A 12,000-nucleotide genomic window follows, 5' to 3' on the forward strand; every position below is an offset into this window, starting at 1 on the left:
AAAGTTCTAAAGGAATAAATGTCATATTATGTCTATATACAGTGTTGTAACGATGTGCAAATAGTTAAAGTACAAAAGGGAAAATAAATAAATAAAATTTGTATTTACAAGGGTGTTTGTTCTTCACTGGTTGCCCTTTTTTAACCTTTATTTAACTAGGAAAGTCAGTTAAGAACAAATTCTTATTTACAATGACGGCCTACACCGGTCAAACCCAAACGACGCTGGGCCAATTGTGCACCGCTCTATGGGACTCCCAATCACAGCCGGATGTGATCCAGCCTGGAATCTAACCAGGGTCTGTAGTGACGCCCCTAGCACTGAGATGCAGTGCCCTAGACCACTGAACCAGGGTCTGTAGTGATGCCTCTAGCACTGAGATGCAGTGCCCTAGACCACTGAACCAGGGTCTGTAGTGACACCTCTAGCACTGAGATGCAGTGCCTTAGACCACTGAACCAGGGTCTGTAGTGACACCTCTAGCACTGAGATGCAGTGCCTTAGACCACTGAACCAGGGTCTGTAGTGACACCTCTAGCACTGAGATGCAGTGCCTTAGACCACTGAACCAGGGTCTGTAGTGATGCCTCTAGCACTGAGATGCAGTGCCTTAGACCACTGAACCAGGGTCTGTAGTGACACCTCTAGCACTGAGATGCAGTGCCTTAGACCACTGCGCCACTCAGGAGCCCTTTTCTCGTGGCAGCAGGTCACAAATATTGCTGCTGTGATTGCACACTGTGGTATTTCACCTAATAGATATGGAAGTTGATCAATGTTTGATTTGTTTCAAATTCTTTGTGGATCTGTGTAATCTGAGGGAAATATGTGTCTCTAATATGGTCATACATTTGGCAGGAGGTTAGGAATTGCAGCTCAGTTTTCACCTCATTTTGTGGGCAGTGTGCACATAGCCTGTCTTCTCTTTTTTGTCATTTTATATTTTATTTAACTAGGCAAGTCAGTTAAGAACAAATTCTTATTTACAATGACGGCCTACACCGGCCAAAACCGGACTACGCTGTGCGCCGCCCCATGGGACTCCCAATTACAGCCGGTAGGGAAACAGCCTGGATTCAAACCAGGGTGTCTGTAGTGACGCCTCTAGCACTGAGATGCAGTGCCTTAGACCGCTGCGCCACTCAGGAGAGCCCGGTCTCCCTTCAGCGTCCTTTCTCAATAGCAAGGCTATGCTCACTGAGTCTGTACATAGTCAGTCACTGTGGTCAGGTATTCTGCCACTGTGTACTCTCTGTTTAGGACCAAATTGCATTCTAGTTTTCTCTGTTTTTTTGGTAATTCTTTCCAATGTGTCAAGTAATTATCTTTTTGTTATCTCATGATTTAGTTGGGTCAAATTGTGTTCCTGTCCTGGGTCTCTGTGGGCTCTGTTTGTATTTGTGAACAGAGCCCCAGGACCAGCTTGCTTAGGGGTATCTTCTCCAGGTTCATCTCTCTGTAGGTGATGGCTTTGTTATGGAAGGTTTGGGAATCGCTTCCTTTTAGGTGGTTGTAGAATTTAACGTCTCTTTTCTGGATTTTGATAATTAGCAGATATCGGCCTAATTCTGCTCTATTTGGTGTTTTACGTTGTACACAGAGGATATTTTTGCCGACTTCTGCATGCAGAGTCTCAATTTGGTGTTTGTCCCATTTTGTGAATTCTTGGTTGGTGAGCGGACCCCAGACCTCACAACCATGAAGGGCAATGGCTCCTATAACTGATTTAAGTATTTTTAGCCAGATCATAATTGGTATGTCAAATTTTATCTTCCTTTTGATGGCATAGAAGTCCCTTCTTGCCTTGTCTCTCAGATCGTTCACAGCTTTGTGGAAGTTACCTGTGGCGCTGATGTTTAGGCCGAGGTATGTATAGGTTTTGTGTGCTCTAGGACAACGATGTCTAGATGGAATTTGTATTCGTGGTCCTGGCAACTGGTCCTTTTTTGGAACACCATCATTTTTGTCTTACTGAGATTTACCGTTAGGACCCAGGTCTGACAGGGCCCAGGTCTGACAGGGCCCAGGTCTGACAGGGCCCAGGTCTGACAGGGCCCAGGTCTGACAGGGCCCAGGTCTGACAGGGCCCAGGTCTGACAGGGCCCAGGTCTGACAGGGCCCAGGTCTGACAGGGCCCAGGTCTGACAGGACCCAGGTCTGACAGGGCCCAGGTCTGACAGGGCCCAGGTCTGACAGGACCCAGGTCTGACAGGGCCCAGGTCTGACAGGACCCAGGTCTGACAGGACCCAGGTCTGACAGGGCCCAGGTCTGACAGGGCCCAGGTCTGACAGGGCCCAGGTCTGACAGGACCCAGGTCTGACAGGGCCCAGGTCTGACAGGATCTGTGCAGAAGTTCTAGGTGCTGCTGTAGGCCCTCCTTGGTTTAAATTTTTTTATTTTTTATTTATTTTATTTATTTCACCTTTATTTAACCAGGTAGGCCAGTTGAGAACAAGTTCTCATTTACAACTGCGACCTGGCCAAGATAAAGCAAAGCAGTTCGACAAAAACAACAACACAAACGTACAGTCAATAACACCAAAGAAAAGAAAAATAGAAACATCTATGTACAGTGTGTGCAAATGTAGAAGAGTAGGGAGGTAGGCAATAATAGGCCCTAGAGGCGAAAATAATTACAATTTAGCCTTAATACTGGAGTGATAGATGTACAGATTTTTTCTAAATTATTATTTCACCTTTATTTAACCAGGTAGGCAAGTTGAGAACAAGTTCTCATTTACAACTGCGACCTGGCCAAGATAAAGCAAAGCAGTTCGACAACATACAAAAACACAGAGTTACACATGGAGTAAAACAACATACAATCAATGATACAGTAGAAAAAAATAAGACTATATACAATGTGAGCAAATGAGGTGAGATAAGGGAGGTAAAGGCAAAAAAGGCCATGGTGGCAAAGTAAATCAAGTATAGCAAGTAAAACACTGGAATGGTAGATTTGTTATTTGAAGAAAGTTCAAAGTTAAAATATAAATAATATGGTGCAAAAGAGCAAAATAAATAAAATAAATAAATACGGTAGGGGAAGAGGTAGTAGTTTGGGCTAAATTATAGATGGGCTATGTACAAGTGCAGTGATCTGGGAGCTGCTCTGATAGCTGGTGCTTAAAGCTAGTGAGGGAGATAAGTGTTTCCAGTTTCAGAGATTTTTGTAGTTCGTTCCAGTCATTGGCAGCAGAGAACTGGAAGGAGAGACGACCAAAGGAGGAGTTGGCTTTAGGGGTGACCAGAGAGATATACCTGCTGGAGCGCGTGCTACAGGTGGGTGCTGCTATGGTGACCAGTGAGCGGAGATAAGGGGGGACTTTACCTAGCAGGGTCTTGTAGATGACCTGGAGCCAATGTGTTTGGCGACGATTATGAAGCGAAGGCCAGCCAACAAGAGCGTACAGGTCGCAGTGGTGGGTAGTATATCGGGATTTGGTGACAAAACGGATGGCACTGTGATAGACTGCATCCAGCTTGTTGAGTAGGGTATTGGAGGCTATTTTGTAAATGACATCGCCGAAGTCGAGGATTGGTAGGATGGTCAGTTTTACGAGGGTATGTTTGGCAGCATGAGTGAAGGATGCTTTGTTGCGAAATAGGAAGCCAATTCTAGATTTAACTTTGGATTGGAGATGATTGATGTGAGTCTGAAAGGAGCGTTTACAGTCTAACCAGACACCTAGGTATTTGTAGTTGTCCACAAATTCTAAGTCAGAACCGTCCAGAGAAGTGATGCTGGACAGGCGGGCAGGTGCAGGCAGCGATCGGTTGAAGAGCATGCATTTAGTTTTACTTGTATTTAGGAGCAGTTGGAGACCACGGAAGGAGAGTTGTATGGCATTGAAGCTCGTCTGGAGGGTTGTTAACACAGTGTCCAAAGAAGGGCCAGAAGTATACAGAATGGTGTCGTCTGCGTAGAGGTGGATCAGAGATTCACCAGCAGCAAGAGCGACATCATTGATGTATACAGAGAAAAGAGTTGGCCCAAGAGTTGAACCCTGTGGTACCCCCATAGAGACTGCCAGAGGTCCGGACAGCAGGCCCTCCGATTTGACACACTGAACTCTATCAGAGAAGTAGTTGGTGAACCAGGCGACGCAATCGTTTGAGAAACCAAGGCTACTGAGTCTGCCGATGAGGATGTGGTGATTAACAGAGCCAAAAGCTTTGGCCAGGTCAATGAATACGGCAGCACAGTATTGTTTCTTATCGATGGCGGTTACGGTGTCGTTTAGGACCTTGAGCGTGGCTGAGGTGCACCCATGACCAGCTCTGAAACCAGATTGCATAGCGGAGAGGGTGCGGTGGGATTCGAAATGGTCGGTAATCTGTTTGTTGACTTGGCTTTCGAAGACCTTAGAAAGGCAGGGTAGGATGGATGTAGGTCTGTAGCAATTTGGGTCAAGAGTGTCACCTCCTTTGAAGAGGGGGATGACAGCAGCTGCTTTCCAATCTATGGGAATCTCAGACGACACGAAAGAGAGGTTGAAGAGGCTAGTAATAGGGGTTGCAATAATTTCGGCAGATAATTTTAGAAAGAAAGGGTCCAGATTGTCAAGCCCAGCTGATTTGTAGGGGTCCAGATATTTGCAGCTCTTTCAGAACATCAGCTGAATGGATTTGGGAGAAGGAGAAATGGGGGAGGCTTGGACGAGTAGCTGTGGGGGGTGCAGTGCTGTTGAATGCAGTAGGGGTAGTTAGGTGGAAAGCATGGCCAGCCGTAGAAAAATGCTTATTGAAATTCTCAATTATAGTGGGCTTATCGGTGGTGACAGCGTTTCCTATCCTCAGTGCAGTGGGCAGTTGGGAGGAGGTGTTCTTATTCTCCATGGACTTTACAGTGTCCCAGAACTTTTTAGAGTTTGAGTTGCAGGAAGCAAATTTCTGTTTGAAAAAGCTAGCCTTGGCGTTTCTAACTGCCCGTGTCTATTGGTTTCTAACTTCTATGAAAAGTGTCATATCACGGGGGCTGTTCGATGCTAACGCAGAACGCCACAGGATATTTTTGTGTTGGTTAAGGGCAGTCAGGTCTGGGGAGAACCAAGGGCTATATCTGTTCCTGGTTCTACATTTCTTGAAAGGGGCATGCTTATTTAAGATGGTGAGGATGATGATGTGATCATTCTGGTTGGGGACAGAAGCACCAGATCATCAACAAACAGTAGACATTTGACTTCAGATTCTAGTAGGGTGAGGCTGGGTACTGTAGACTGTTCTAGTGCCCTCGCCAATTCATTTATATATATATGATTAAGAGGGTGGGGCTTAAGCTGCATTGCTGTCTCACCCTACAGCCCTGTGGAAAGAAATGGATGTGTTTTTGCCTATTTTAACTGCACCCTTGTTGTTTGTGTACATGGATTTTATTATGTCGCATGTTTTTCCCCCAACACCACTTTCCATCAATTTGTACAGCAGACCCTCGTGCCAAATTGAGTCAAAAACTTTTTTGAAATCAACTAAGCATGAGAAGACTTTGCCTTTGTTTTGGTTTGTTTGTCCATTAGGGTGTGCAGGGTGAAAATGTGGTCTGTCGTACAGTCATTTGGTAAAAAGCCCATTTGACATTTGCTCAGTACATTGCTTTCACTGAGGAAATGTACGAGCCTGCTGTTAATGATGATGCAGAGGATTTACCCAAGGTTGCTCTTGACACATATCCCCCAGTAGTTATTAGGGTCAAATTTGTCTCTCTGTCTCTCTGTCTCTCTCGCTCTCTCGCTCTCTCTCTTCTCCCTCTGTCTCAGTCTTTCTCTCTCTCTCTCTCACTCACTTCAAAATAGACTTTACTTCAAAATACTTAAGACATCAATGCTCTCTCATCAACATTCTCTTACCCGCATTCCGTTAGGGCACATCCTATGAAATGAGAGAATAGTAGAAGTAAATGTTTAAATATAGCCTGTTAGAGATTATCTGGAAGGCCTCTGAATTTTCTCACCAGGCTCTTTGAGAGCAGCTTTGATGTGCCTGTTTGGAATGTGACACATTAGTGTGTGTGTGTGTGTGTGTGTGTGTGTGTGAATGCATGTATTTGTTGGGGGATAGTTATTTTAGATTGGCTCACTCCACACACAGCCTTAGGGAGAGTTTACGGCGCTATTGCGGTTTGACCCAAAAAAACATTATGATGCTCTTTGACAGCATCCCATAATTCCATGACAGTCAGACAGGGCCAGCTGCTTAGCTACATCAGAGAGGGAATAGATAGATGGAAACTCTATCCCTGTGACTGACGTGGCTCTAATGTAGAACTAACATGTCTGGTGGATGGATGTCACATGATGGATGTTCTGTCTGTCTGTCTGTCTGTCTGTCTGTCTGTCTGTCTGTCTGTCTGTCTGTCTGTCTGTCTGTCTGTCTGTCTGTCTGTCTGTCTGCCTGCCTGCCTGCCTGCCTGCCTGCCTGCCTGCCTGCCTGCCTGCCTGCCTGCCTGCCTGTCTGTCTGTCTGTCTGTCTGTCTGTCTGTCTGTCTGTCTGTCTGTCTGTCTTTTAGGTGATCCAAGGTATCTAAATATCATCCAGGGTAGAAATGGAAGATATAGTAGAGTCGACCACTGATAAGAACATCAGATAAACTGTATGGAGGGGGAGTCTGAACTTAATATCTATCTTCACTTTCTTTCTTCTCTACCTTTCTCCACTTCATCTCAAAATCCTCTGTTTCTCAATTTTTCTCTCGCTCTCTTTCTCCAGCCAGTTGTCATGTCCTGTATGGAGAGCGTATCGGTCTCTTCTCCACCTCTCCCTCCCAGGAGTCTCAGAAGTTTATTTTTGCAGTTGAGAGAATGTTGGCTACCACCCCTCCTCTCCTCTCCTCTACCCCCCCCCCCCCCCCCGCGCCCCCCTCTGGACACAACACGCCACTGCATGGGACCACATCTTCAGCCACGGTGAGACAGACACATAGAAGACAATCATCCCCAAAAGGAATAAAACAATGATAAACTAATGATAGTAATGACAACACTTCTCCCCTGATTCACTACCATTTATTTTCCTGCGCTCTCCTTCTCTCCTCTCCTCCTCTCTCCTTCTGTTCTCTCAACCCCTCTCCTCTCTCTCCTCCTCTCTCCTTCTGTTCTCTCCTCCCCTCTCCTTCTCTCCTCTCAACCCCTCTCCTTCTGTTCTCTCAACCCTCTTCTTCTCTCCTCCCCTCTCCTTCTGTTCTCTCAACCCCTCTTCTTCTCTCCTCCCCTCTCCTTCTCTCCTCTCAATCCCTCTCCTTCTCTCCTCTCAACCCCTCTCCTTCTGTTCTCTCAACCCCTCTCCTTCTGTTCTCTCAACCCCTCTCCTTCTCTCTCTCACCCCCTCTCCTTCTCTCCTCTCCTCCCCTCTCCTTCTGTTCTCTCAACCCTCTTCTTCTCTCCTCCCCTCTCCTTCACTCCTCTCAACCCCTCTCCTTCTCTCCTCTCAACCCCTCTCCTTCTCTCCTCTCAACCCCTCTTCTTCTCTCCTCTCAACCCCTCTCCTTCTGTTCTCTCAACCCCTCTCCTTCTCTCCTCTCAACCCCTCTCCTTCTCTCCTCTCAACCCCTCTCCTTCTGTTCTCTCAACCCCTCTTCTTCTCTCCTCCCCTCTCCTTCTCTCCTCTCAACCCCCTCTCTTCTCTCCTCTCAACCCCTCTTCTTCTCTCTCTCAACCCCTCTTCTTCTCTCCTCTCAACCCCTCTCCTTCTGTTCTCTCAACCCCTCTTCTTCTCTCCTCTCAACCCCTCTTCTTCTCTCCTCTCAACCCCTCTCCTTCTCTCCTCTCAACCCCCTCTTCTTCTCTCCTCTCACCCCCTCTTCTTCTCTCCTCTCAACCCCTCTCCTTCTCTCCTCTCAACCCCTCTTCTTCTCTCCTCTCAACCCCTCTCCTTCTCTTCTCTCAACCCCTCTCCTGTTCTCTCAACCCCTCTCCTTCTCTTCTCTCAACCCCTCTCCTTCTGTTCTCTCAACCCCTCTCCTTCTGTTCTCTCAACCCCTCTCCTTCTCTCCTCTCAACCCCTCTCCTTCTGTTCTCTCCTCCCCTCTCCTTCTGTTCTCTCAACCCTCCCTTCTTCTCTCCTTCTCTCCTCTCAACCCCTCTCCTTCTCTCCTCTCAACCCCTCTCCTTCTGTTCTCTCAACCCCTCTCCTTCTCTCCTCTCAACCCCTCTCCTTCTGTTCTCTCAACCCCTCTCCTTCTCTCCTCTCAACCCCTCTCCTTCTCTTCTCTCAACCCCTCTCCTTCTCTCCTCTCAACCCCTCTCCTTCTCTCCTCTCAACCCCTCTCCTTCTGTTCTCTCAACCCCTCTCCTTCTGTTCTCTCAATCCCTCTCCTTCTCTCCTCTCAATCCCTCTCCTTCTCTCCTCTCAACCCCTCTCATTCTGTTCTCTCAACCCCTCTCCTTCTCTCCTCTCAACCCCTCTCCTTCTCTCCTCCTCTCTCCTTCTGTTCTCTCAACCCCTCTCCTTCTCTTCTCTCAACCCCTCTCCTTCTCTCCTCTCAACCCCTCTCCTTCTCTCCTCTCAACCCCTCTCCTTCTGTTCTCTCAACCCTTCTCCCACCTTGAACTGACTCATCTCCCTCATTCTCTCTCCTCACTGCTGTCCCCCCTCACCTTCCCCGTTTCACTGTCCTGTTCCCCTTTCCTACCCCCAGCTGAGAAAAGGATCCAGAGAGGAGTCCAGCGTCTGCGCTCCACCCAGGCTGCAGGAGGTGGTAGTGGGGGTACAGAGGGAGAGTTCACAGGGATCCTGGGTCAGCTGATGGATAAAGGACAGTTGTCTCTGGAGCTCATTAGAGCCAACATCACTGAACTCATGGCTGGGGGAGTGGACATGGTGAGTGCATGTGTGGTATGTGTGTGTCTAAAGCTCAGTCTGCACAGTGTGTGTGTTCGATGTGTGTACAGAATGTGTCTTACCCCACTTATATCTTGGAATGTAAAATGAGTATGTGTGAATCCTCAGACGGCGGTGCCCCTGCAGTTTGCCCTGTATGAGTTGGGTCGTAACCCGGCAGTGCAGGAACAGGTCAGAGGTCAGGTGCGGGCAGCGTGGGCAAGAGCCGGCGGTGACGCCCACAAGGCCCTGCAGGGGGCGCCACTACTGAAGGGACTCGTCAAGGAGACCCTCAGGTACAGAGAATGTCTGCATTCATTTTAGAGATCAATATCTTTCAGTTTGATAGTTATTTGTAATCTGTACATGTCTGTCTGTGTGTGTGTGCTGTGTGGTAAAGGTTATATCCAGTGGGAATCACTGTCCAGAGATATCCAGTCAGAGACATCATCATCCAGAACTACAACATACCTGCTGGGGTGAGATCTGTGTCTGACCCTGGTCGCTGGGGGGCTCAGGAGTCTGGAGAGGGGCCTGGAGAGGGGCCTGGGGGGGCCTGGAGAGGGGCCTGGAGAGGGGCCTGCGGGGGTGGAGGGTTCCGCTCCCTGGCGTTTGGATTCGGGGCCAGGCAGTGTGTTGGCAGGAGGATCGCTGAGAATGAAATGCAGCTGCTATTGATGCAGGTGAGTGAAGAAGGGATGGAGGTTTGACAGAGAGGGAGATGGGAAAGCAAAGGGAATGGGGAAAAGGAAGAGAGGGATGTCTAAAAGGAGAGATTGGTGTGAGAAGGAAAGACATGATGAGAGTGAAGAAGTGAAGTCTGGAGAAGATTAGTTGAATCTATGCTAATGAGTCCCCCTTTCTCCTTCGCCTCCCCCCTTTCTACCCCTCATTTTCTATCCCTCTCCCTCCCTCTCTGTAGATCCTGTTGAGTTTCCGTCTCAGTGTGTCGCCTTCAGAGGAGAACAGCACTAAATACACCCTAATCCTCCAGCCTGAAACCCCACCACACACACACACACACACACACAAACTCACCAACACCTTTACCATATGGTCCACATGACAACATCAAATAATAATAAACTCCTATTTTTGGTCAATGAAAAGGCCAGTGTTTTCTTGTTCATTTCTTTTTCAGATAATGATTAAGGTTTGTTACAGCGGGACAGATATACTTAGACATGAGGAATATTAACTAATTTCACTCTCCCGAATCCAAATGGATTTCTCCCATCAGTAGATTGCAACATTGCAGTGTTGCAATCTACTGCAGAGATAGCCTGCAGAGTTCTGTCCTGCTATCCAGGTCTGTACCCAAACAATTTGAACTTCTACTTTTAAAAATCCACCTCTCCAAAAACAAGTCTCTCACCGTTGCCGCCTGCTATAGACCCCCCTCGGCCCCTAGCTGTGCTCTGGACAACATATGTGAACTGATTGCCCCCCATCTATCTTCAGAGCTCGTGCTACTAGGTGACCTAAACTGGGACATGCTTAACACTCCAGTCATCCTACAATCCAAGCTTGATGCCATTAATCTCACACAAATTATTAATGAACCCACCAGGTACAACCCCAAAGCCGCAAACACGGGCACCCTCATAGATGTCATCCTAACCAACGTGCCCTCAGAATACTCCTCTGCTGTTTTCAACCAAGATCTCAGCGATCACTGCCTCATTGCCTGCACCCGTAATGGGTCAGCGGTCAAACGACCTCCACTCATCACTGTCAAACGCTCCCTGAAACATTTCAACGAGCAAGCCTTTCTAATCGACCTGGCTCTGGTATCCTGGAAGGTTATTGACCTCATCCCGTCAGTAGAGGATGCCTGGTTATTTAAAAAAAATGCCTTCCTCACCATCTTAAATAAGCATGCCCCTTTCAAGAAATTTAGAACCAGGAACAGATATAGCCCTTGGTTCTCCCCAGACCTGACTACCCTTAACCAACACAAAAATATCCTGTGGCGTTCTGCATTAGCATCGAACTGCCCCCGCGATATGCAACTTTTCAGGGAAGTTAGAAACCAATACACTCAGGCAGTTAGAAACGCCAAGGCTAGCTTTTTCAAACAGAAATTTGCTTCCTGCAACTCAAACTCTAAAAGGTTCTGGGACATTGTAAAGTCCATGGAGAATAAGAACACCTCCTCTCAACTGCCCACTGCACTGAGGATAGGAAACTCTGTCACCACCGATAAGCCCACTATAATTGAGAATTTCAATAAGCATTTTTCTACGGCTGGCCATGCTTTCCACCTAACTACCCCTACTGCATTCAACAGCACTGCACCCCCCCACAGCTACTCGCCCAAGCCTCCCCCATTTCTCCTTCTCCCAAATCCATTCAGCTGATGTTCTGAAAGAGCTGCAAAATCTGGACCCCTACAAATCAGCTGGGCTTGACAATCTGGACCCTTTCTTTCTAAAATTATCTTCCCGAAATTATTGCAACCCCTATTACTAGCCTGTTCAATCTCTCTTTCGTGTCGTCTGAGATTCCCATAGATTGGAAAGCAGCTGCTGTCATCCCCCTCTTCAAAGGAGGTGACACTCTTGACCCAAATTGCTACAGACCTATATCCATCCTACCCTGCCTTTCTAAGGTCTTCGAAAGCCAAGTCAACAAACAGATTACCGACCATTTCGAATCTCCGCTATGCAATCTGGTTTCAGAGCTGGTCATGGGTGCACCACAGCCACGCTCAAGGTCCTAAACGACATCGTAACCGCCATCGATAAGAAACAATACTGTGCTGCCGTATTCATTGACCTGGCCAAAGCTTTTGGCTCTGTTAATCACCACATCCTCATCGGCAGACTCAGTAGCCTTGGTTTCTCAAACAATTGCGTCGCCTGGTTCACCAACTACTTCTCTGACAGAGTTCAGTGTGTCAAATCGGAGGGCCTGCTGTCCGGACCTCTGGCAGTCTCTATGGGGGGTACCACAGGGTTCAATTCTTGGGCCAACTCTTTTCTCTGTATACATCAATGATGTCGCTCTTGCTGCTGGTGAATCTCTGATCCACCTCTACGCAGACGACACCATTCTGTATACTTCTGGCCCTTCTTTGGACACTGTGTTAACAACCCTCCAGACGAGCTTCAATGCCATTCAACTCTCCTTCCGTGGTCTCCAACTGCTCCTAAACACAAGTAAAACTAAATGCATGCTCTTCA

The 12,000-nt window shown here is 47.6% G+C and overlaps 1 pseudogene; it reads left to right on the forward strand.

The window, feature by feature from the left end:
• LOC115189373 (cytochrome P450 11B, mitochondrial-like) overlaps window positions 1–9,924 on the forward strand; it is a 14,207-nt pseudogene extending 4,283 nt beyond the window's left edge.
• The last annotated feature ends 2,076 nt before the right edge of the window (window positions 9,925–12,000 follow it).

This window comes from Salmo trutta, chromosome 3 (genome assembly GCF_901001165.1).
Source record: "Salmo trutta chromosome 3, fSalTru1.1, whole genome shotgun sequence".
Lineage (NCBI taxonomy): Eukaryota > Metazoa > Chordata > Actinopteri > Salmoniformes > Salmonidae > Salmo > Salmo trutta.